The sequence below is a fragment of the Elgaria multicarinata genome, chromosome 2, assembly GCF_023053635.1.
Source record: "Elgaria multicarinata webbii isolate HBS135686 ecotype San Diego chromosome 2, rElgMul1.1.pri, whole genome shotgun sequence".
Classification (NCBI taxonomy): Eukaryota; Metazoa; Chordata; class Lepidosauria; order Squamata; family Anguidae; genus Elgaria; species Elgaria multicarinata.
Window position 1 is genome coordinate 26,903,316 of NC_086172.1, and position 27,152 is coordinate 26,930,467.

The following is a 27,152-nucleotide window of genomic DNA, read 5'->3' on the forward strand; positions in this document are numbered from 1 at the left end:
GGGCCAAGCTTCCTACAAGTAGTTTAATGTATTTGGGTATGTGGTTTTTGGTCTGGCTCATTTCTGATGTCGTGATGTTGCTCTCTAATTAGCACCAAGTAAAACATGGCAGTCATTTAAACAAATGCTCCATCTAGGGCCCTGCTACTTTCAGTGGGAATTTAACCCAGGCATTCAACGAAGAACCACTCTTTCTTGTTAAGTGTATGTATAGTATATGTTGAAACATCATATGCGCAAATATTTTCCAGTCTTCTTCCTGGGGGAAACTTGGCAATTTTCCCTGATTGTGCTGTGCCCAATATACTAAAATTTCAGACAACAGATGGGGCCTTGATCCTAAGATGGTGTATGTGCCGAGTAATTTTGCTGAAATAGTGGATTGGAACTTGGGCTTTCTCTTGATGAACAGTTCTGCATTGCCTGTCTGTGCTGGTTATGAACGTTTCTGTAGAATACTGGGAACCCAGCATGAGAACATAAGAAGAGCCCTGCTGGATCAGACCAAGAGTCCATCTAGTCCAGCGTTCTGTTCAGACAGTGGCCAACTAGCTGCCTGTGGGAAACCCACAAGTAAGACATGGGCATAAAAGCACAGGTGCACATAGGCAAACTGCTTCTGACACTGGAGGTAGCATATAGTCATCAGGAATAACAGCCATCGATAGTCATATCTTTTATGAATTCGTCTAACCCCTTTGTAATGTCATTCAAATTGGTGGCCGGCATTAGACCATCATGCCAGAAGACTACAGAGGGATCTGCAGTTGATCCTAAAAAATCCTGAAATCTTGGCAACACTGCAAACTTTGGGAGCACTTCACACTCACGTAATACCTTTTCCTCCATGGAATTTCATTTTATTTTGAAATAAAATTAAAAACACAGGAAACAAAAAAACAACAGCACACATAACAATACAATAAGATCACCAAAGAAATAAAGACGCTCACTGACTATAATTCTCAATATATCATAAATATACTTGTGGGAAAACTAGAGTAGAACAGCCTAGGAGTAGAATATGTAATAAGGAGTATGTATAATACTCATGGGCATCTGTACTTGGGCATCTGTATTTGAGCAGAAGTTTGAAGGCCTTCCACATAGAAAATAAACAAACTATAGCACCTTCTTTAAAAACAGGATTCCTTGCTTACTTGATTCAATGCTGCACATGCACTATGTTTGTACATAACCATAGTCTCCCAAATTTTCTCAGTCCATTGGGGTTTAGTTGGTTGCTTTGGAGACATCCAATTATGTGTTATACATAACTATACAACTGCATACAATTGCTTAAAAATGTATTTATGCAGGAATCCAAGGGTCACTAGTTTCAAAAAGATGAGAAGCATAGCTTTTAAGAGTTACCAGTGGTCTAACGTGGGGAAATTCCTGACAGTAATCAACAACCATGTTCCAAAATTCCTGCACTGTTGAACCAAAGATTAAAGTATGAACAAACCTGACCACACCCCTTCCAACAATATTGACCGTAGTTTGGATTTATTAGTTGAGCCTCTGCATAGAAAGCATGTTAGGTATGAAGGAGCTCAGAGCTAAAGTTAGTTGTAATTAAATGCCACTGAAACCAACAGAATAAGTTAGCTGTGAATGACTGCTAAACTTAAACTCTGCTTTTGGCCCCACTATTTACAACCTTTTTTCCTCTATCCCATATACATGTATGCCAACTGAGGGTACTTCATGCAGCTGACAAAATAGGCTCTAGTCCATGAAAGATTATGCCATAATAAATCTGTATTATTCTTTAAGGTACCACAAAACTGTTGTTAAAGTCCCACTGTTCTCAATGGAACTAACAATGCAATTTCACTTCGGCCTTAGCTAGACCTAAGGTTTATCCCGGGATTGTCCCGGGGTCATCCCTGTTCATATAAATGACACACAGTATATCCAGGGAGCAGGCAGGGACAACCCCAGGGTAAACTTTAGGTCTAGCTAAGGCCTCCCAGGTAAATTTGCTTAGGATTGCATAACTGAGTATAACTAAATTAGGACTTTATAGAGCATGCATGTTAAGACAAAACTATGCATGTTAAGACAAAAAAAGTCCTATACTCTCTGTATTCCCCAGCCAGCCATACTACCTGGGGAATGCCAGGATTTGTAGGACTTTTTCTGTCTAAACATGCATAGGATTGTGCTCTAAGGCACACGTACTAAAATATAGTACATGTGTAGTTAATTCTACGCTCCGTGAGGCAACTGCATGTTTTATTTTCCCTGCCATGTGTAGATCACAGAAAGAATTATCACAGAGCTGGGACAAAACTGCCATTCCCCACAGCATGGGTTATATCCAGTGTCATCCTAATTTATGTCCCATTCATTTCAATGGGACTACTGTTAGTATTTACTTATAACATTTGTATCCCGCCCTATATCATTAAGATCTCAGGGCGGTGTACAGATAAAAGCATACAGTATAAAACAATAAACATACACAGCTAAAAACAAATTAAACGATGAACCAAGTTAAAACAATATATAATTTAAAAGCAATAAAACAATTAAAACAGTTAAAACAATGTGTCATCTTAGTGAATTTAACCTTTAAAGGCTTTGCTAAAAAGCCATGTTTTCACTTGGCGCCAGTCAGGCCTCCAAGGGGAGGGCATTCCACAGTATGACCAACATTGGACATGTTCCTGCAATGTTCCTGTGGTGATGCTTTAAAAGAAAAAGACAAGCACATAGTTGTTGGGAATATTTTACATCAATAATATTGTTTTGGCATATTTTAATGTGTGTTACCCATTCGTGAGCTGCCTTCAGGTATATAGATGAGTTTATAAATGAAAATAAATACATACTCCACTGAGTCAGAAGAACAACCGTACTAGTTCAGACCAATGGCCTGTTCAAGTCAATATCTCACTTCCAGCTGTGGCTAAATCTTTATGTTTCAAGCAGTTAACTGTGCAGAATGTGAATGGAACACTTCTGTTCAGCACCTAACAATTGAGAGCAACATGGAGAATGCTAAACATTAAGATGAATGTCTTGTATATCCTAGCTAATAGCTGTCAACAGCTAAAAGTTTAGTCTTTGAATTAAATATTTTAAAATCTATTGTAATTCTCATGAGATCGAGTCCTTGAGTATACAAATTTCCTTCCAACTGCAATGAAGTCAATGGGGGCTGGGCATCATCATCAGACGTTTCCAACTCAAGGCCATTTTCCAGCAATAACTGGGCTCAACTCAACTTTGAAACAGCTTTGCTCTCTCAAAAGCATACAGAACAAATCTTATTTGTACATGTACCTGAATAGACATTATTATGTATTGTGATGTTACCTGCGCACTTGTGCAGCCCCTCCAAAGTTTCTTGGGGGGGGGCAATGTCGCCCTTCAACCCAAAGGGTTTGCCCATGTCTGCATTAACCTATGAAGCAGCATCAGCTACCAGAGAGCGATGGGTATAGTCCAATCTCAACCACAGCTGTGACAGTTCTGTAGCAGCCCCAGCCCCAAGGGTAAAGGGATTGCATCCCATACGTATTAGATGGATACAGACAACTGCTTTCAAGGCAACTCTTGCCCTGCTGGGTAGCTGGTGACCACGTGATAAATGAATGTCTATTTTCACCCGCTGTTGGGGAGCATTTGTAGATAAAGATGGACGTGGTAAACCCATAACTCAGTTCAGTTTTGGCTGTGGTGGCTTATGACACAATGGCAGCACAGAATGTAGACTGGTGTTCTGCTGACGAAGAGTGGGTTTGGCCTTCTGATTGGGCTCCACTCACTTTCACCAGCAAGCTTCACCCATGCTGCATGATGATACAGCATCATTCATCACTTGTGAGCAGAGCTACAGCCAAAACTGCTTTGCACTGGCCAAGGAAATGCTTTTTTTTTTAAACAGACCTCACATTCCACCCCACCAAACCCAATTACATTCCTAAAACCAATTCCTTGGTTTGTAATAAACCAAGTCTGTTAAATGGTACAATATCTGAACACAGGTCCTATCATATATCATAGATATATGTGTCGGCATGCAGAAGTGGAGGGTTACAAACAGGGAGATTCTGCAGGGTAAGGCAGGATCTCTATTTGTACTGTTGTAGAAAAATAGCTTCCCATTGCTGTCCTACCCCAACAACAAAGCAGTGAGGGGTGGTGCTTGTACCCGGGGTTCTCAACAGCAGAGGTCAACACATAGCAAACTGTTGCTGACTGGGGGGAAAACAAACATAGCATGCTTCCCTCTGGATAACACAAGGCCCCACACCACCCTTCTCCCCCTTAATCTTTTGTAGGTTTCCACTTCTTTTAAAGTTTTTTAAATACATTTAATATTTTCATAGCTAAAATTACATTCACTGCTAACTTTTATTTTTGAACAATAATTTTAGTCTGCAAACCTATGTGTACTTGCCTGGGAGCAAGCCCCACTGAATACAACGGGCTTACTTCGGAGCAAACAAACATAAGATTGCACTGTTAAACAACTTGCCTTGATGGATGTAGACCCCTTACAATCCCATTACAAATCAGCACTGAACTCCCTCTTACTGGAACAGCTGCAATTACACCCCAATTAGCAAGCAACATTTTCAATCTGCAATTAATGAATTCGTTGCATATACGCTTTCCAACACTACATTGCTAAGTGAATGATAACTACTAGTAGTAATAATAACCCTGATCATTTGGCACATCGGTTAGCTGCCTCCAGTCAACCTAGTTTCAAATGGGAATCTGGATTAGAAAAATCAGGCGCGGTGATGATTAAATCACCCTTCTATGTTTTGCATCCCGTTCACATCAGAGGACTTAGAACATGCTTGCTATATAGAACCTATGGTCTGGAGAGCAATTTTACTGCTTCTCTGTTGGAGGTCATCCTGAACACACAGGCACCTTCTCTTATTACTTCTACCTAACATCTATTATCAGGTCTGTGTTTATTCTGCAGATGCCTAAGAATGTAAGAACCTTGATGGATCAGACCAAGAGGCCATTAGTCTATTATCCTATTTCTTACAATGGCTAACAAGATGCCTCGGGGAAGCCCACATGCTGAACATGAAGTCAACAGGCCTCTCTTATTTTGTATGTGTGTGTGTGTGTGCTCATATGTATAAATAGTAAGAAACATTAGAACATAACAAGCACTACAGAGTACAAAGAGTTCTTTTCCTCGCAGTATACATCTAGCAACCATAGATGCTATAGATGTATATATAAACATAAGATTGCTAAGGTAACAGCACATTTTTTTAATTCAGGGGCACAGAACCATTTTGTGATAAGGTGCCAAATTGTCCCCTACCGGGTCCTCCATGTAACAGATTACGTCACCATCACCTTTCTCCCTGCCCATTTTGTCTTTCTTCATGCTGAGGGGGTAGGGCTTTCCCCCTTACCTGACATCCTTGCCTGACAGTGTCTGACCACTGTTCGTATATTGTTAATGGTAACAGATCTAGATCTGCCTTCCCCAGTCTGGCACCCTACAGATGTTAGACTGCAATGCACATCATTCCTAGCCATGATGGCTGAGAATGGTGGGAATTGCAGTCTACCACAACTGGAGAGCACCAGCTTGGGTAATCTTGGCTAGATTACTTCTTCAGAGCCTTACATGGATGACTTGGAAGGCAGGCCTGTATTGCTTGTTCAGGCAAAGGCCCTCAACATAGGGTAGTCCAGAGCAAAAGGTCAGTTCTTACAGAGGTTCAGGCAACACACACTGGCTCAGTTCAGACAACACATTAGTCAACGCAGTGTGAAAATTCTACTCAACGGTTGAGTTTTTAGGAGGTACTCCCCACATAACATGTTCTAACTCTACCGTTGTGTGACTGTGGGCTACCATGGAATTGAATAAAATCCACTGCAAAGTTTGATTTACAGTTCCTCCGCGCTCTCTCCTCCCCCAGTCCTCCTGATGGTATCCCATCGGCCATTGCTGCAAAAAATAAATAAATTCCGGCAGCTCTCTTAGAGTGACACTCACTCCTTTCCGTGCTCTTGCCAGGGAACTCTGTAGCCAGTGGGAAAAGCTAATTCAACGCAATGGAAAATCTCCACAGAGCCCTCCACACAACACAACGGTTGTGCAGGAACTCTCCTCTGCACAGCGTGGATATTCAGCAAGGAGTGTTTTCTCAAAAAAACAACAACTCCACAGTGGGGTGGAGTTTTCCTGTGAAAAAACACATTTTTCAACGGTGGTGTAAAAACTCCACTGTGGAGGTCGAAAAACACAGTTGAAAAACCTGTTGTCTGAACTGAGCCACTATCTTGTTGAGGGATCTGGTTATTCAGAAGAGACCAATGAAGTTCCTCCTCCTCCTCCAGCAGTCCTCCTCCTGCTTCCTGACACCAGCTCCCTCCCCTTTCTCCCCTCTCAGCAGCTTCTTGAAGAGCTCTGCCTCCTCATCCCCAAATATCCAATTAGGGTAGAGAGACACAGATCTCTTTCAGGTCCAATGAATTTTTACCTGCACGTGGCTCTCTGCCCTGGAGCACAAGGAGAGGGCATCAAACCATAGGGACCCAGAGGTTCTGTATATGCCTGTCTTCTCCTCCATGACTGTAACCTACGAGATTACTAGGGCAACTTGGAGACTCTGAGCATCATCTCTCTATGACCACCAGAACTATGAAATTTGCTTCATTTTATGAAAGTAACAGAATCCAGCTTTTAGAATTTAATTGCCTGGGTGTAGACTTTTTTTTAAAAAACAAACAAACAAACAGAGTATGCACAGCCTGCTTCCCCCTTATTAACAGACATATAAATTATACTGGCTATACACACACACACACACACACACACACACACACTCATATATTTTAAGTAAAAGATATCATTTTGGATTGCAAACATTCCTACAATATTTTGGAAGAGTTTGTGTTTATGAGCGGGAATGTAGGCATTGGGATATATCTACCGTATTTCTTCGATTGTAAGACGCCATCAATTGTAAGACTCACACTAATTTGAGTACCACCAACAGGAAAAGAAACCTAAAACACACCCGCGATTCTAAGACGCACCCCATTTTTAGAGATGTTTATATGGGCAAAAAAGTGTGTCTTAGAATTGAAGAAATACGGTATTTGGTATGTCCAGTTATAGTAGTAGTAGTTGCACACAGGCAACCAAGATCGCCTTCCTCCTTCCCCATCAGCCAGCATTTACAGTTGTGTAGCAAAGAAAACTCTGCACTTTGATGAAATGGAATAAAACTAATCCTGTGGTGCGAACTGTCAGTAGTTATGAATCTCTAAATAGCAATTGCAATTTTTCATGCTCTGTAAACGAAGACATTGAATATAAACCACCTCCTGAAACACCAGTTTAAAATGACAGCATCTCAGTGGAAACAGCTGCTACCGCTCACCCACCTTTTGCATCTGCCTTTGAATCTCAGCAGATTTCCACAGCCACAATGTAATGCAAGCTTTCGGGGGGGGGGGGGGGAGGGAATCCAGCTTTGCTGCCTCAGCACATTATGTTACAGCTTTCAGGAGCAGCGCCGTTTTTTTAGTTTCACAGAACCCATTCAACTTTAGCACTAATATCCTTTATAGGGTCTATTTTCTTTTCTTTTTTGGGAAGGGATGACAATGAGGGAGGTGGGATATATATCTATATCTATATCTATATCTATATCTATATCTATATATATATCAAAACATTCTCGCTTGCAGAGTATTGGATTGCATCAATACTATACTGTAAGATGAGCCTCACAAATAAAAACAGGGCCCAGCAATTCCTGGGCTTCCTACACATTCTCTGCTGGGATCGCAGAGCGCTCCTTGAAGCAGTGCCAGGGTCAGATCCCATCGCTGCTTAGGTGGACGAATTCCAACAGCCACTTCCCCCAAACTGCAACGGCGTTGTTGTGTGTGTTTGTTTTCCCTCGCCACGACGAAATGCAGAAGATTAACACTGGGTTTGGGGTGCGTGGGTGGGTGGCGGAATTGGGTCACCTGCCCTAATTGATCTCTGCGACGACACCACCCAAACCAGATTCTGTGCGCGCGCCCCCCCCCACCCATACAACCCCCTTCGTAATTTGCGCCCTAGAAAGGCGGGTTTGGGGGCGCGGTGAATTCTGGATCATTCCAACCCGTGATAATGGATCCCAAGAAGCCTTCACCCCACCCGATCCCTGTTTCACCGAAGAGCAACACTCAGCCCCAAACACTCTCTCCACGAGCCCGCCTCAGCCCACGAAAAACAACAGCCCGCCCCGGCACCATTTACCCCCCGGCGAGGCAGCCCAGGAAAAGGGGTGTGCGCAGGAGCCGAGTGCCCGCGGCGGGCGCCTTACCTCACGCTCCGCCAATGGTCTTGTTCCCTCCTGAGGCGCCGGGGTCCGGGCAGGGAAGGATCCCGCGCCGAGTCGGAAGGGGGAACGGCGGGGTGGGAAGCAGCAGGCGCTGGTTCCGAGCAGGCGTCTTCTTCGCTGCCTTTAGTTTTCCCCTCAAGCAGCTAAACGCTGGCAGGAGAGCCCCGTCCTTCCCCTTCGGCTGGGTTCCTACAGCGCTACAAGCCCTCTTGCTCTTACCTCATGCGCGCACAGATGCACTCCTCAGTCACTCCCCCTCGCACACACTATTTCGCGCCCCCCTTCCTCTCCTCGCCTTCTACACTCCCCTCGTTTCTTTAAACAACAGATATGAAGAAGCCCCCCCCCCTTTCTCCCCTCCCGCCGCCTTTCCCGCTTCGGTTCACTAACCAGCTGCCCCTACCAACTGAAATGACTTCTGACTCTCCCAACTGTCGCTTGGGTTTCCCTCATTCGCGTGCCAAAATGCAAAGGGTGGCTTCCTATTGCAAGTATATTGCGAGCTTCTGCATGGAATTGTAGAGAAGATGTGTATGTGTGTGTGAGAGAGATTATGACAGACCAGTGGGACATAGCCAGCATATTTTGCAGATGAGGCATTCAGAAGGGGGAAAATAAATCTAGGAGTTTCTCACAGCTGCGAGGACCTGAAATACGTCTCCCCCCACTTGACAGGAGGCTGAAGAATCTCTCTCCACTTTTGGAGCATTCTTTTTCACTTACTCACATCTGATTGTGACACAGGGCTTGGACTTCATTGCTCACAACTGTCATGTTGTGTGTGAAAATTTCATGTGGTTTGGGCATATTACTGCTGACATTTATGAGCCGACCCAAGCCCCCCCCCTTTTTTTTTGGCATGTGAATGGACGGGGCTGTCGTCATAGTAAACTCCCTCCCTCTCAGAGCGAAGTTAAATAATGGACAAGATGGGTGGCAGGAGAAACTGGCGAAAGGGGGCAAGAGTTCCCCACCAGCAAGCTTGCTAATTGCATGGAAGATCAAAGTGAGTAATTCACAAACTGACAACTGCTTCAAAGGGGCCTGGTAATCTCCTTAAACCACTATCCCAGAAATAAAGGGTCTTCGCCTCTTCCCCAAATCAGCAGACAGAAACAGATCACATTTATGTACTCGCGATCTTCTTACCATATTAATCAATTAAGAAAGTTTCGACTTTCAGCAATCATCCGTGATGTAAATGGCGGTGTTTAACCTGTTTAGAATAAATCAGAACTGTAAAAGCAATTCCAGATCCAGTTCAAAGACTATGCCAGATTTATTTATGTTCCTTTATACAAGCTAAGCACCATAATTACCATATTTGGTTAATGAAGTATGGATCAAGTACTTTCTAGCTGTTAATTGATGGGGGAAAGTATGGTTATTTGGGGATTCACAAAAGTGACTTAAAGAGAGCAACCCTGTGCATCTTTACTCATAAGTAAGCCCCATTGTGTTCAATGGAGCTTATTCTCAGGTAAATGCAGACAAGATTGTAACCTAAATTTATTGTACAGTATGTTAAGGTCAGTGCAATCCTATATATCAGTTCAGTAGGATTTTCTCCCAGGTAAGTGGTACAGCAGTACAACAGTAGAGACATCTGCAAACATTTTCTTGTCCTCTAGGACTACAATCCTGAACTATTAAAATCTGCAGGAGTTTTGCTATTGGATTGAAATGGAGCAGGATTCTATCCCAATGTTTTGTTTTTAGCAGTTTCAGATCTGTCCCCCAGCCCATTTTTTTAGTACACTAAACATGCTGTTTCGAACAACAGTCTTCATGCTAAAATGAGGAGATGCCTCATGTATTATATTTTTAAGAATCACAGATAAAATGGTTTACATATGGTTTGAAGGCAACAAAACATGTATTTGGAGGTTACGTGTGTTATAGCAGCACCCCTGGCAAGGAAGGAACTGGAATTGAGTGAAGTTGTTTAACGTGTGTAAACACAAGTTTGTTGACAACATACAATGTTTGAAGAGGCCCTGATCTTTGACCATTGCTGTTTATGCCATTTGGTTCTCCTCCTATCCCTTCAGCCTAGTTTTAACAAAAAGCAGACTAATAGGCAAACCTCCTCCTAAACTGTACCACTTCAAACTGAATCATCTTCCACACAGAACTATCTACATTAAGCAAGTGTGCTGTTACTAAACCCTTGCTCTCTTTCATTAATCTCTACTGCCATGCCATTTATTTTATTTATTAATTTATTACATTTTTATACCGCCCAATAGCTGAGTGTGAAATTTATTTACAAGCTAAGCATGATAGGAGCTCATGCATTTCATATTTACTCCGCAATATCTCATAATTTAGATTGTTTTCACCCCATATTTGTTATTTTATTTAATATTTTTATGATGGAACTCAGAATAATGTATATTGGGTTTTCCCATTTTGTCCTCAATACTATTTATTTATTTATTTTATTACATTTATATACCGCCCCACAGCCGAAGCTCTCTGGGTGGTTTACAACAATTCAAAATGGTAAACATTAAAAGTATACAAAATTTAAAAAACATAAAAAACAGTATAAAAACAACAGTATCCATTTAAAAACAACAATTCTGGGGTCCATTAAAAACAAACTTAACGTTGTTAAATGCTGTTAAAATGCCTGGGAGAAGAGAAAGGTCTTGACCTGGCGCCGAAAAGATAACAATGTTGGTGCCAGGCGAGCCTCATCGGGGAGATCATTCCACAGTCGGGGGGCAACCACTGAAAGGCCCTCTCCCTTGTTTCCATCCTCCGAGCTTCCCTCGGAGTAGGCACTTGGAGGAGGACCTTAGATGCTGAGTGCAGTGAACAGGTAGGTTCATGTCAGGATAGGTGTTCCTTCAGGTATTGCGGTCCCAAGCCATGTAGGGCTTTATAGGTTAAAACCAGCGCCTTGAATTGGGCTCGGAAACATATAGGCAGCCAATGCAATACTATGGGAGAAGGGTTAAAATAAGGCAGTGACTTTCCGGTTTTTGTCCAGTGTGCTTCATAGCTGAACTAGGGATCTGAATACTGATCTTTTTTCCAGTTTAAGTGCAAGCCCAGTATTCTATCCAAGTCCTGTACTCCATCCACAACACACTGGCTGCCATTTGTATCCTCTTTAACCTCATTGGCATGCAACCTACCAGCGATACAAGATCAAAAATAAACATTGTTTGGAACGTCTGGATTTTCTAAATTTACACGTTGGCTTGTTGCACTAACCATACATTCTAAATTTCCGGAATGAAATTCTTTTCCAGTTACAAACATCAAACATGCATCTTATATTATATATCATTGTGGGAATTTGGGGGTGGGGGTGGAATCATTGAGGATTCTTATGGAACAAAGCTGTTATTGCAGACCAGCTGGGAAAACAGGATTTACAAAAGACTTGGACAACAGTATTGCAGCAGAAAGTGAACTATAAGACAAAAGGCTCTAAAAGCAATACAAATTATATCTGGATGTGGGAAAGGAATAGAAAAATGTAGGTGAGCAAAAAAGAAATAGTATCCTGCTGTTTATTTCACATTTCAATGATATACGTACGTTCAGCCAAAGGTCAGTCATCTTCTTTTTCCATTAGTTTCATAGACCATGTATGAATTGAAATATATTCATATATAATGTGCATTGCTGCATTAGTCAAGTAAATGCTGAAACATTGCACATTGTCCAAGAGTTTACATATCATTTGTACTTATCTAAAACATTTAGTTTTTTTATGTTGAAATTTTTCATCTTCAGCTAAAGCGTCATAGTTGGATTTGTTGAGAAAGCCTTTCGTCATTTGGTTCATGTGATAGGAAACTTTTTTTTCATTTGATCTAGTGCTTTTTTTGTTTGCCAGGAAAAGACAAAATATCAAGAGATGCCAAAACCTCATAATGGTGATTTAATAAAATTCACTCTTTTATGGGGCTACCTACAAGTCACACACTAAAGGTGCAATACTATCCATGTTTAGTCAGCTGGCTGGGAACTGCTGGGAGCTGTAGGCCTTTTTTTCGTGTCTAAACACACATAGGATTGTGCCATTATGCATGCAATAGTGTCCCAATGTTTTGTTTTGTTTTAAAAAAAGAGGAATACAACTTGGGAGGTAAGGAATCTGCAGCAGAGAAGTGACAGGAGGGGGGAGCTTAGCCTCTTCCTCACTGATCATTTCTCCATTCAAAATCACCTCCCCAGTGTTAGAAGCAAGTTGGGAATCAATGTGGTCAAAACAACCTTTAAGAACCACTCCAGCATGGATTAAAGAATCAATTCTAAAAGTTGTATGTAGGTGGCATCTCACCCTGTGAGATTACACCACATAAACCAAGAGCTAACACCATTATGTTGGAGAGGATGCCATTTCAGGGGAACACCGCTTCACATGTGGGAATCTTTTTAAAGACATCTCAGACATGACACAGCAACAGATTGCACCAATTTTTTTATTAGCACTTCTATACTTTTGTGATGATGTAATGGCCCCTGTGATCTGTAAAGAATTAGTCTCTCTATTACTGGCAGTGGCATGTAATGTGGTAGCAAAAGGGTATAAAACCAAGTCAGGATAGATGTTCCAAGGGTGGTATAGCAGGATTTGGCAAGTGGCACTATCCATCACGGTAGATGGATCAGGGGGCTGACCAAGCAAGACAGTTTCATAAAGATATGGTTTCCAATTTTGACTTTTGTTAACAAAAGGAAAATGACTTCAATCTTCCATTCTCACAGAGAACACTTTGGAAAGATGTAATGTCTTAAGCTTTGATTATATATCTTGTGCAACTCTTTCTATCTATTGTAAGTTTGGCAGTACAAAACTGAACATGATGTTTATACAGTATTAGCCCTTCTACTCTAAAGTAATGTTAAAATTTTTGTTTATCTTTTTAATAGAAAAATAATAATTGGGAAAAAAATCACCTCCCCACCTGATTCCTCTGCCCTATCATGGATTCCAGGTACGTGGATTACAGAATTTGGCTTTTTCACCATTTTCATTTGAATCAAGGGGTAAGTTCCTATTCCTCATGTTTATGAAAATATTTTTGAAAGTGTACACACAGATATGATATTTTATACTTGGTAATGGGAGCCTGAGTCAAAAATACACCTGCCTGACATCAGGTGTCAATGGCAGGGCGGGCCAGTGTCAGGCCTCAGGAAGCCCTGCTCCCCTCACTCCTGGTCATTGTAAAGGTGGAGAATGAGTTGCTACCCCAGTACAACTCAATTATGACCATCGCACGAATGCAACATTGCACAATTGTACAATTACAAGAGTATGAATCAGCAATATTGAAGCCCTGCTCCCTGCAGGAGTTACTACTTCAATACAACTCAATTATGACTATCTTGCTAATGCAATTTTGCACACATTTTGCAGGGCAACTGAAGTAGCAATGTTGAAGCCTTTCTACAAAGCAATGAAACAGCGTATCTGAGAAATAACACAAAGTAAAAATAAATAGGAAAGGCGAGCAGTGAAATGGCCTCCTGCATAATAGTGGGGAAAGAAGCCTATGTCCAAAGTGGCTACTGCCAATGGGGAGGTCACAGCCTGGTCACAGACACACACCTAGGCACAACTAATATGCAGGATTTAATTTGGGGAACTGGGCCATACTGCAGCAGAACCATGCGGGAGTTGCACTTAAGGGGGAAAATGCACTAAAAGGACTTTGCGAAAATGCGCTTTTTTGAGAGGGAAGCTGCGCTGTTGCTGCAGAGTGGTGACAAAATCATGTGTCATGAACAACCTTGATGTGTTCTCATTCTGCACTAAATCGCCCATGTAGATTGGGCCCAGGTGTGGACTCACTCTCATAAACTTGCATCTGGAATCCTTTGAGAGAAAAGAAGTTTGGGCAATGATTTTGAGTACAGAAACAGCTAGTGGAGAAAGGATTAAGGCCTGATCTACAACAAGCAGGATATTCCACTATGAAAGCGGTATATAAGAGCCAGGAGCCACACAGCTGCTTTATAGCAGTACTGAAGTGCACTGACAACTGTTGGGGCTCATTGACATATACCATATACTGCTTGGTGTCGCTCCTGCCTTTTATATACCACTTTCATTCTGCTTTCATAGTGCAATATCCTGCTTGGTGTAGATGAGCCCAGGGTCTCCTCTCCCACCATTTATCTACTGTAAATTTGTCCTTTCCAAAGCTACCTTGTTCTTTTTTTAAAAAAAAAAAGATGTTAGGGCATTGTTACGCACGTTAGCATGCAATATGAGGTTCTGATGAAGAATGGGAAAGTAGTGACATCACCAAAGTTCATAATTACTTGGTTCAGAATATGTATTTGTCCAGCTTGAAATATCCAGATGTATTAGAAAATTGGTCTTGTTCCCCACTGTTCTGCATTGGGAATAGTAGGCAGTAAAGCTTCTAAGTGGCTCTGAGCCATGGCTGGTATTGGGAGGTGCAATTTTCCTGTGAGCAATATGATATGGTGCATGCACCATCATTTTGCATGCACCAACATCACAACCCAGGAGAGAAATTTGGAAAAAGAGATGAACTTTTTCTGAATGGTTTTGCTGTAAAAGATCATAAATACTGCATCAGTTCCAAATCCAACTGAGAAGTGTTCACCCATCACTGTGGGAAACACCTGGGTATTTTTCTAAAACACGTAGGTTTTAGAAAATAGCTTTATACAAGCAATGTGGCATTGTATCTGCAATGGTTTCAAAAGGACTCTGTATAGAATTAATATATGAGAATGTGGATATATTCAAGGTGTAAATTAGGAACTTCATGGAAATGACAGAGGGCTTGTCTATACAACTTAACCCCAACTTAAATGCGCATATTTACGTTTTAGGTTACATGATGCAGCCATCCATTCGCCGCAGTGCTGGGTTTTTAACCCAATAATGTGAATCTTCATGATTTACCGTGACTTTTAGATCACATCTGAGTTTGCACCCCGTTATGGCTGTGTGTCTTTGGGGGAGTTAAATTGGATTTTGACATGTGGGCAGAGCTTTGAGGGTAGGACAACATGATTGGCCAATTTCCCAATTTTGCACCAATTGGCTGCCTCGTTTGTTCGCATCGATTGTAGTTTTAAGTCTCTCTTAAGTCTCTCTGCGGAGCTCCGCAAAGAAAGCTTCCTAAAACAAATTTATTTCTGTATTTATATATTTATTGCATTTCTGTACCGCCCAATATGCGATGCTCTTTGAACGGTTCACAAAAACAAAGAGGGGGAAACAGGCAGCCAGACGAAGGAGACATGTTCTGCTACCTTGTTCCTTTCCCTCTGCAGCCTCGTTCCTTTCCTCTTCCCCACCCCGCTCCCGGTTTGTGTGTTATATGAATCTGCTGAGCTCTGCATATAAAATTTATAGCTTTGCTCCTCTCCTCCATAGCTTCATATATGCGATAATGCACATTTGCACATTTATAACTCACTATAAAAAAAATTCAGGAAATAAATCGGTGTTGCTGCTGCAGTGTGATCCTCTTTACCTACATTCGAATCAACAAAATTTCGGGTTTATATTGAATGAGGAGCAATCCCGTTGTTGTAAAGACAGGGCAGAGGCCTTGTTTGGTGAGCTGTCTTCCACCAGTGCCTGAGGATTGTTTCTTTGGGCCCAGTACAAATGTGTAATATTCTCCCCCCCCCCCCGCCGCCTTTGATTGATCTACCATTCCTCTGTCTAACTTAAAGAAAAAAATGGGGGGAAAGGACAAAAAAGGGCCTCATCTCTTTTGAAAAATTGAAGGGCTGATTGGTGTTCTTCAGCTTATTTTGGTTTCCTTTGAAAAAGTCTCTTATGTTTCTGGCTGTCTAAATTGTACTTATAGCCAGACATCACACAGTGAGACATTAGATGAAATATCATGATTGTGGTGGCAATTGTGGCCAATTTACTCAATGGCAGTCTTTTCACAGACCAGGTTGTTGAGTTAGGGGGGGAAAATCACAATTTTGGCATAAGCATATTAGTTTGAGCCCCTTCCCAACTCTTTTTTTTCTCTGCTCCCTGAAGCAGCAGGCCTCTAGTGAACACAGGTGAGCTGCAAAAAAATCAAGTTTAATCCTAAACCTTTCATATTAATCTTCAATTTAACTTATTTTTGTGGGAGCTCAGCATATTTCAGGGCCATTTCTTAACTGCCCACACACAAAGTATTAGACAATAAACTCACATAGATTATGTGATTTTTTTTTCCTTCGAAAAGAAAATTATCTTTTCATAATTGAATGCAGCTGCTGACAATCTGGCCAAACTTCTCTATCCACACATTTACCCACCCTAAAAATAGCCTGCACAGATGACATTTATATGGTTTTTTTCCATAACAGAACTGCAAGCTATAGCTCTTAAGTATTCATTATAAAAGCATTAGAACTGACTGCTCTGATTCATATACAAATATACAGTGATTTTGAACATCACCACGGGGAGTATCATTTTCACAAAACTTCCCTGAAGTTTGTTCAGGTCTTGGTGACCATCTCGACAACAAGAGTTCATGTTGCCATGCAAAATAATTAACTCAGACACATCCGCCCACAGTTCTAACATTAGGGTTTTTCTACTGCATAGTGGGTTGTGAGGAGCAAACTTACCCGAAATCAATTTGTTAGTTCCTCAGAAAGTAAGGAATTCATTTCCGTAATCTCAGATGAAAGTTCTTATCCCACACATACAAGCATCTTTGGAGCTGTGGTTTGGAACTGAATAATAATAATAATAATAATAATAATAATAATAATAATAATAATAATAATAATGATAACTGGCAAACAGAGGGAGAAAACGTGGAGGCAGTGACAGACTTTGTATTTCTGGGTGCAAAGATTACTGCAGACGCTGACTGCAGTCAGGAAATCAGAAGACATTTACTTCTTGGGAGGAGAGCAATGACAAATCTTGATAAAATAGTTAAGAGCAGAGACACCACACTGACAACAAAGGTCCGCATAGTTAAAGCAATGGTATTCCCCATAGTAACCTATGGCTGCGAGAGCTGGACCATAAGGAAGGCTGAGCGAAGGAAGATAGATGCTTTTGAACTGTGGTGTTGGAGGAAAATTCTGAGAGTGCCTTGGACTGCAAGAAGATCAAACCAGTCCATACTCCAGGAAATAAAGCCAGACTGCTCACTTGAGGGAGTGGTATTAAAGGCAAAACTGAAGTACTTTGGCCACATAATGAGAAGACAGGATACCCTGGAGAAGATGCTGATGCTAGGGAAAGTGGAAGGCAAAAGGAAGAGGGGCAGACCAAGGGTAAGATGGATGGATGATATTCTGGAGGTGACAGACTTGACCCTGGGGGAGCTAGGGGTGGCGACAGCCGACAGAAAGCTCTGGCGTGGGCTGGTCCATGAAGTCATGAAGAGTCAGAAGCAACTGAACGAATAAACAACAACAACAACTACTACTACTACTACTACTACTAATAATTTATTTCTTACCTGCCTCTCCATTTTGATCAAGGCGGGGAACAACAGTAAATAGTAAAATACATAAAACTGAATTCAAACATAATATACATTGTTAAAACATCCTGAAAACATTCTAAAAACAACTTAAAATACCACTGTAGGCCTGCTAGAAGAGATTAGTCTTTATAGCTTTCTTGAATGCTAGTAGACTGTTAAGTTGATGAGTCTCCTTCAGCAGGCCATTCCACAGTCTGGGAGCAGGATAAGAGAAGGACCTCTGGGTAACAGTTGTTAGTCTAGTTTTTGCTAGCTGAAGTAGATTCTTCCCAGAGGACCTGAGTGTGCGGGGCAGATTGTATGGGAGAAGGCGATCCCGCAGGTAGCCTGGATCCAAACCATGTAGGGCTTTAAAGGTAATAACGAACACTTTATACGCTCAGAAATTGGCAGCCAGTGAAGAGATTTTAAAACTGGTGTAATATGGTCACCCCTTATGTACCCCTTGGTTGTTTTCATGTGGACTGCCTGATATCAGGTCTAACACTTTTGCTTGTTGGAAAGGAAACAGGTGGGTAGGGGATTTGCCAATTCACTTTAACTGTTGATGCTTCCTCCATGAGTTTATTATCATTGCCACCACCCGCCTCCCAGGAACATACTTGTTTCAGAAAATGTCATTAATGTCCAAGTAAGGAACAAATTACATCTATCAAAACCCGGCACTCCACCATGCCAAACACATGTTCCTGTGGAGACGACCTCCTCCTCCTCCTCCTCCTCCTCAAATCCTCTTTCCAGTATCCTTCTCGCAGACAGACTCCAGTGCCACCCAACAGCACCCACTAAAGTACACTTTTACTTACCAAAAAAGGGGGGGGGGGAAATCCTTTCACTAAAAGATTAAACTACATCCTCACATTTTTTTAAGAAATAAAAGGGTTAAACTGGCCAACAGTACATGTGCAGAAATGGCATAATTCAGATGCAGACTAAACATGTTCCAAAGTTCACAATCAATTCCAAAATTAATAACAAATTCTTAGACAGCAATCCAGGCTCACTATGAAGGCAAGCATTAGCAATGTGCAAGTTACAATCAATGAGTTGAGTAATTATGGAATCCAACACATCTCTAATAGTGAGATGGTTGAAACTGACTCCACGTGAAAACTCACAACACCAGAAAATATATCCAGAGTCTTGTGAGTTAACAGGTAGCCAGACTGCCAGGGTTTGGGATCCCCGTGGAGCCCCATTCGGAGTGAGGAACACTCAGGTTTTGGCTGCAGAATAGAGAGGGCTTCAGATTTGGTCACAATGAAACTACTGATTTTCAAGGTGCCGCAAGGCAAATACATGACCATCCTGCTGGAATTTGACACCGCAGAAAGAAGGCTTGAAAAGTTATCTGTACTACCCCAGAAATATACATATTTAACCCCCACCTGGCTTCATTTTTTTAAAAAAATATCATTTGAATCATCCCCCCTGAGTCAGCATGTGACTCATGCTTTCCATATCTGTCCATCATGGGTTTTTTTATTGGGCTGATCTTCAGACCCTGCAGCTATGGAGGTATAGGATTACAAGATTTGACAACATTTCACCTTCCTTTGGCCTGGGAGGATAACATGGGGAGAACAGTAAAATCAATGAGTCCCCTTGTACTTGGCTTAAAAACAAATCTTTAGCTCAGCACACAAAACTGATCTGAAACATAACACAAGCATTTCAGAAGAACAGTGACGTGTTCCAACACAAATGGGGGTATCAGGAATCTAGCAGCTGGTGGTATAATATTGATGTATAGTGGATATAGTATGTTTTTTGATACGGAGTTTGAAAAGAGATCAGAGGATGCCAGAAATAGCTTCAAGGAAATGTCCGCACTGCCACTGGCTTACAAGTTCTCACAGTGTAATTTCAAACATATAAACTGAGGCAAGAACAGTTCTTCAAGGAGTCAGATACCTTTCCTTTATGACATTTTATGAATAGGAAACCTGAGCCCATTCCACATTCTATTACTGTTCTTATCTCACTGGTGCCAATGGAGGCTTCCCTTGACATGCAAATAGCAGCGTTGGAGAGAAGCTTAAGTCCAGACTGTGGCAGGGTAGGGAAAAGTTAAACTTACCCTACCCATCCCCCATGGTCCTGAGGTGGCTATTTGCATAACAAAAAATGTACAATTGTACTCATGCAATTAGCATCATGCCTAACCATAACCCTGGGGTCTCCTATGTGTACACCGTGGGCACCCATGTGCTTTGGGACTCCCCTTGTCACCCACCATGCACCCTGCCCTTCCTGGTTTTGATTTTATTTCTTAACTATGTTAAAAAAACAACACCAACACCTGGGAGAGTGCCATGCTGCAAATTGAATTGCTACCCTCTAGCACTATCTTTATTTGAGTTCCAAAGAGTGGTTTAGTGCTTTGGATCTCAGACCCTGCCTCTGATTTGTACTTAAGTTCTTGGACAGGTTATTATTATTATTATTATTATTATTATTATTATTATTATTATTTCCTAACCAGTTTGCCTTTTGGGAAATGAGTGTTTTGTGACTGGCCTTTCCCACCATGGTAGCCATTTTATGAATGGGAAAGTACCCCACGGGTGCCATTTTGTGAAAGTATCACACAACACTTTCCAAATGCACCAACTGACCCCAAAAGTTTAGGGACCCCTGTCCTAACCATTAGCATTAGTACCTGCAATTTTCAAGTACTGGATCAGGAGCAGAAATAAAAGTCACAGAGCTATCATCAGGCTGCCAGAGCTTCTTAAACTGGTGGGGAGGTGAGGGTGGGGCAGAGAAGCGAATGTGACTCCTCAATAGGAAGTGATGGACGGCATCTCAGTCTCTCTCAGCCTGTCTTTTTAGAAAATAGTTTTGAAAACAAATGTATTGCTAATATGATTGAAAATGGACTTTGAAAGTCCTACGCTCTGAAAAACATCTCCTTGTGATGAATGACTGTTCTGGGTTTTCTGATTTTGATTAACCTCAGGATCCAGCATTGCCTGAATGACTTCAACCATGTTTGTTTACTAGCATGAGCAGTAACTGATCCTTGTGTGTAAAAATGATACACAACTTTTACTGTATCATAGTATATAATTAGCGAACTTGTCACATTGGTTTACAGAACAAATTTGAACTAGAAGTGTGCCCCTTTTCAGGTTAAACATGTGCTGTGCATGCCAAATTGGAAGTAAAACCATAAGTTATTTTTTATTTCTAGATTTAATTATGAAGGTTGAAATCTGTGAAATATAATTCAATTGGAATCTTACGCCCCGCATTGTTTTCCCATCTGACCATACAGTCCTTCATTTGTTCTTTCTCCCCGTCCAGCTGTAATAACAGTTTATGTACTTTACCAATAAGATGTTCATCATTAGTACACAATACTTCTTCGAACAATGATTTTGACCCCTCAAATCCGCCCTCTTTTAAATCACTCTTAAACTTCTCCTGGATCTGTAGATACGAAAACCGTTGACATATATGTCATTCTTTTACCAACTCTTCTCTCATTTTTAATTTGGTCTCTCCTTGGGTTGTCTCCAGGACATTCCTATATTTTAACCATTTGTGTCCACACAATAGTTCTCTTCTGAAAAAAGCTTCTTGAACCGACACCCACATTGGAATCTTCTGACATAATCTCAATTTGTATTTCTTCCATACATTCAAAACAGACCTTCTAACAATTGACCTTTGCTTTCTCATACCACAAATATTCATGCCACCCAAATCTTATATCATGCCCCTCCAACTCTAATAGCCGTCTGTTCTCCAACACTATCCATTCTTTCATCCACAACAAGCAACATGCACAGAAGTACAATTTCAGATCGGGTAGTCCCAAACTTCCTCTTTCTTTGGCATCTTGTAGAATTTTAATTTTTATTCTTGATTTTTTACCTTGCCCCCGACCCTGGCAATCATATCTAATCCAGCAGAACAGCTGAGCAACTTAAATTGGTTTAATATGCCACTTGTTAAGTTTGTCCTAGTCAAAACTCAGCAAGTAGGGATCCATATGGGATTTTAATTTACTTTTGTTGGTTGCCTCAGAATAACTAATGGCAGATCAGTGAGGATAACATTGATAAGACTGGTAGAACATGCTATTGTCCCCCAACCATATTTTTCTGTATATCTGTGTTCTATTGTTTAAACAGGTCTTAGCAATAAGATCTCCATGTTTTGTTTTGTTTTGAGTTCTATGGAAAGATGGGATATAATATAATCCATATATTAAATGACATCTACGGATGTCAGGATCATAAATTGGAGTCGGCTCTACAAAGTTAAAAACAGTTTAAACCAGATAAAATAATCAATAAAGTGATACGACATAAACCAATATATAACAGTCAGTGATAAAATTCTAAAAAGGGAAAGTCTGCTGGAATAATAGAGAATCATTAATGCCTGCTTAAAGGTGTAGCATTACCAGCTCATGAATTCAGAAATTCTGGTACCTCCATAGGTCTTGGGGTGGTAGAGCCCTTTGGGTCATGAAGAAGAGGCTAGAGCAGGGGTCACCAACTCCCGGGCCATGGACCAGTCCGGGTCCATGGCCTGTTAGGAACCGGGCTGTGCAGGTGAGCTGATTTCACCCCCACCCCAGAGTACCTGGGCGTGGGGCACCATCTTGCCCACCCAACCGAAGTGAAGCCAGGATGCTGGAGTGGGGTTTTTCCCCAAAAAACCATCCCCTCAACCGCCCCCCCCCCGGGGTCTGTGGAAAAATTGTCTTCCAGGAAACCAGTCCCTGGAGCCAAAAAGGTTGGGGACCGCTGGGCTAGAGGACGCCCAGTGGTAGAGTTAGGGAGCTCAGTGATTTTTGGTGGATCCAGTGGGGCTATAGCTGGCTGATGAGAGGGTGAATGAGTCCAGTATTTTTTTGTCAATGCAAAAGCTTCATATTCATTGAAGAAACACTGAAGGAGGAAGAAGAAAACAACTTTGGGGCACCTGTTCCAGAACATTAAATAAAAAATAGGTTGAACCATTCCCCACCTGCTAAAGTTTTTTTTTAAAAAAACTATAATTTTAACGTCAGTTTGGCAACCTTAGAACTTGTTTGCTCCGGCCACAGGTCTTGTCGCCTTCGTATATCTTATTACACTGTGCTCCTTCTTTAGTGCTCTGCATGGTTCCTGCTCTTATTAAAGCTCCGTCGCCCTGTAAAAGCAGCAGCTTCATCTTCCTTAATATGGTAATCATAGATGCAACTAATTCACCTTGCATCAACTTAGACCGAGCATGTATCTCAGTCAATTGCATCAGGTTAAGTTTATCATGAATCCTGTAATATTTCTCCGCTCTCACCTACAGTGAAGGTGCCTTTTATTGTAATGAAGGGCTGATACGTGTCATTGGTGTAGCATCTGAGGAAGAGACATCCCTCTCCACAACAGCCTTACAATAAGAAATGTGAATAATATATGAGAACTCATGACTTTTTCAACCTCTGCAGCTGGTACAGTAGACATATGTTTACACATTTTTTCCTTGTTGGAAATGGTCTTTATAACACATTGCTTGGTCAGGATTAGGAATGCAACGTGTCGTCAAAATTGGATGCAACTTTTATAGCACTCTGTAGAAAAATCTGGAAATGTCAGATGTTAGTTGAAAAGGTTGTGGTTCTAGTCCAGCAATTCTTTTCTACATTCTACCGTTTTCCAGGGTAAAAAAATCTTTGATCTTCTCCAAGCCTATGCTATGCTAAATGCAGCTGGGATAACCAAGAACCAAATCTCCTTGCTCATATGAGGAGGAGGAGGAGGACGGAGGAGGAGGAAGAGATGGCAGTGGCAACAGTGCAGGGGAAGAAAATAATTTATTTTCCTTCATTTTTTCTCCCCACAGGGCAAGGTAGCGCAGGGCGTTCCAGCGGCCATTCTGCTCCTGCCCCAACGAAGGGCAACCAATCAGGGCTCGCTATATGCCCAGAATGTGCCCAGACCGGCTCCTGAGTGAGGACAGACTAGAGGAAGAGCCAGGCTGCCATCACTCTGGCTGGAAAAGTCAGGGTAAGTCCCCAATTTTTCAGCCACACACCTTCATCTCTTTGCCCTGGGGTGGCTTTGAATCTGCAGCTGCGTCACCTAACCAACGCCGCACAGATTTGGAGCCACCCTGGGGGAAAGAAGATGTCAAGACAGCCCCCAATCTGCATGCATTTTTCATATGTTAAATTAAAATGGGATTGGGGAGGTATTGTGGACCCACAGCAAAATAGCTTCAGCAAAATGATTGAAGTTGCCTCCCTTAATCTATACCTATTAAAGAAAACTAATCTCCCAACCAACAAAAAATGGTGTGTGCCTCACCCCGACATATTCAGTGCTGCGTTCGCTCTTGAAAAGGATTTGATTAATAATCCATGTTAAAAAGAAAGAGAGAAATGAACAGAATCCACTGAGTACAAAAAGCCTAATAAACTGATTCCCCGAGTGCAAGCTGATGTCATCAAAATGCAAATGAACCAATTCCAGTAATATATTTACAGCCCGACAGTGATGTGGCTGATTGGGGATGCTTTATTTAATACTGCTGGAAAACGTAGAAATATGGTGCTTTAAAAAAAGAAAGAAAGAAAAAAGAACTTTTGTACAATTAATGTGTTGGCATAGAAATGAGCCCCATCGGGAGATAATTCAAAAAGTCGCAAGAAGTAGATTAACAAAGCTTTTAAATGCCACGAAGCAGAAAAATAGCGCCTCTCTTTCACCATGATCCTGGACATAACACTCTCAAAGGAATCCAAGCCAAAAGAATTGATAGCTAAGATTTCATCTCAGTGAAATGCCTTCCAGCTACTAATGTAGGTCACACACATTTGGCATCCTATGAAGGTTTCCAGCTGTCTGCTGAGGAATGGGGGGGGGGGGAAGGGAAAAGGGGAGGAATGTGCTTCAATTACAGAGGGCACTGGAGAGTGCATTTTGAATTAACACCATAACGCTAATATCTGAAGCTGACAACACTTTAAAAATGCATGGATTCAACCCTCCTTGCCTTCATGGTTGCTTTTACGCAATGGTGGAGAAACAGAGTGCAGCCTAAGCTGTACACCTCCTGTGAGTTCACATGCGTGAAACTCCATGCAGGTTGGATTACAGAATTTGGCTTTTTCACCATTTTCATTTGAATCAAGGGGTAAGTTCCTAGTCCTCATGTTTATGAAAATATTTTTGAAAGTGTACACACAGATATGATATTTTATACTTGGTAATGGGAGCCTGAGTCAAAAATACACCTGCCTGACATCAGTTGTCAATGGCAGGGCAGGCTAGTGTCAGGGCTCAGTATTGTTGGTCACTTGCTGAGGCTCACATCCCAGTAGGGAACCCACTGCCAAGCTCCTGGCCTCCTGGTTCTACTCCTCCTCCTTGCTGTTGTTGCCTGTTTAGTCCCTGACTAATTTTTTCCTCCGCAGCTTCAGCAGAAAGCCCAAGGGTGCGTGTGTGTGATTGCAGCGACGTCCTATAATCGACACTGTGCCACCACGCACCCGTCCCAAGGCTTACCAAGTGTTTAGACAGACCCCGGACTGGACATTCCTTTGAACAGTCTTCTGCAAAATAGGACACACAGTCTCTCTACTACACTTTTATCAGCATTTCCTCCCACTTCCTTCCTAAACACTTTCTTGATTCTCTCTTTCCCTGGCTACCTTTATAGAATTTCTGTTTCATGTTTCTGCCTTCATGTTTCTGCCTGAGCTCAACATGGCGTATACCTGCAACAAGTGCAAGCTGGTGGCACTTTTGGAAGAAAAAGTGAGAGGACTTGAGCAGCGAGTGTCCACCCTCCAAGGAATAAGAGAAGTCGAGGAGTTTGCAGAGGAGGAAGTACAGGAGACACCATGCAACAGTGACCAAGAGGCAGAAGGTAGGTCAACCAAGAAGAAGAGAAGAGTAGTCGTTGTGGGAGACTCCCTGCTGCGTGGGATTGAAACCCAAGTATGTCGTGAAGACCCATGGACTCGCCAGGTGTGCTGTCTCCCTGGAGCACAGATTAGAGATGTGACTGAAGGGTTACCGAAGCTCATAAAGCCCATGGACACATACCCCTTTCTTCTCATCCATGTGGGAACAAATGATGTTGCCAAGCAGAGCTACGAAGAAATCATTTCAGACTTTGAAGTTCTGGGAAGGAAACTGAAGAACTTTGGGGCCCAGGTAGTTTTCTCATCCATCCTCCCGGTTCTTGGAAGAGGATTAGAAAGGGAAAGAAAAATACTCCAGATGAACGACTGGCTTCGAAGGTGGTGCCGTCGTGAGAGTTTTGGATTCTGGGACCACGGGCTATGCTACTTGGAACATGGACTGCTGGCAAGGGATGGGTTGCACCTCACAAGGGCTGGAAAGAATGAGTTCGGCCACAGCATGAAGAACTTGATCAGGAGGGCTTTAAACTGAATCTTACGGGGGCGGGAGACGTAAATTTTGAGGCAACAATGGATGAAGGCCAATGCACCACAGTACAGAGAACAGCTCCAACAGTGTCCCAAAATAGTGTCTGCAACAATGTAGGAACAAAGCCAGATTATAAAACACATGGTCTTCGATGTCTATATACTAATGCCCAGAGCATGGGAAACAAACAGAATGAACTTGAACTCTTATTACATAAAGGCAAATACGACTTGATAGGTATAACTGAAACTTGGTGGGATGACTCCCATGACTGGAATATAGCAATTGAAGGATATAACTTGTTCAAAAATAACAGAAGAAATAGAAAGGGAGGTGGAGTTGCACTATATGATAAAAATACCCATCCCTGCGCAGAAATACAGGCGGATGAGATTGGGAGCCCCGTCGAGAGCGTCTGGATTAAAATAAATGGGGCTAAGAATAAAAAGAATATGATAATCGGAGTCTACTACCGACCACCCAATCAAGGAGAAGACGAGGACGAAACTTTTGAGAAACAAATTGCCAGTGTTTCAAGGAAGTGTGATGTAGTAGTGATGGGGGACTTCAATTACCCTGATATCTGTTGGGAGACCATTACTGCCAAAAGCGGCCCTTCCAAGAAATTCCTGACATGTATGGGTGATAACTTTCTCCTACAGAAAGTGGTGGAAGGAACTAGAGGATCGGCAATCCTTGACTTGTTATTGACCAATAGGGATGACTTAGTGGATAAAGTGGCAGTTACGGGAACTCTGGGGGAAAGTGACCACGTCATACTTGAATTCTTGATTATGAAGGAGACAAAAGTCGGGCGTAGCCATACACGTACTCTGGATTTTAGGAAAGCTGATTTTAATAAACTCAGAACTATAATAAGTAAGGTCCCGTGGCAAGGGAGCCTAATGAGAAAAGGAGTGCATGATGGGTGG

General features: G+C 41.9%; 1 protein-coding gene across 1 annotated transcript in view; it reads right to left on the bottom strand.

The window, feature by feature from the left end:
• The window catches only part of SPATS2L (spermatogenesis associated serine rich 2 like), a 77,135-nt gene extending 68,556 nt beyond the window's left edge, over positions 1-8,579 (bottom strand). The window contains exon 1 of the mRNA XM_063116200.1: positions 8,331-8,579. The gene's annotated coding sequence lies outside the window, so the exon portion shown is untranslated. The remainder of the gene's footprint in view (positions 1-8,330) is intronic.
• Positions 8,580-27,152: the final 18,573 nt, after the last annotated feature.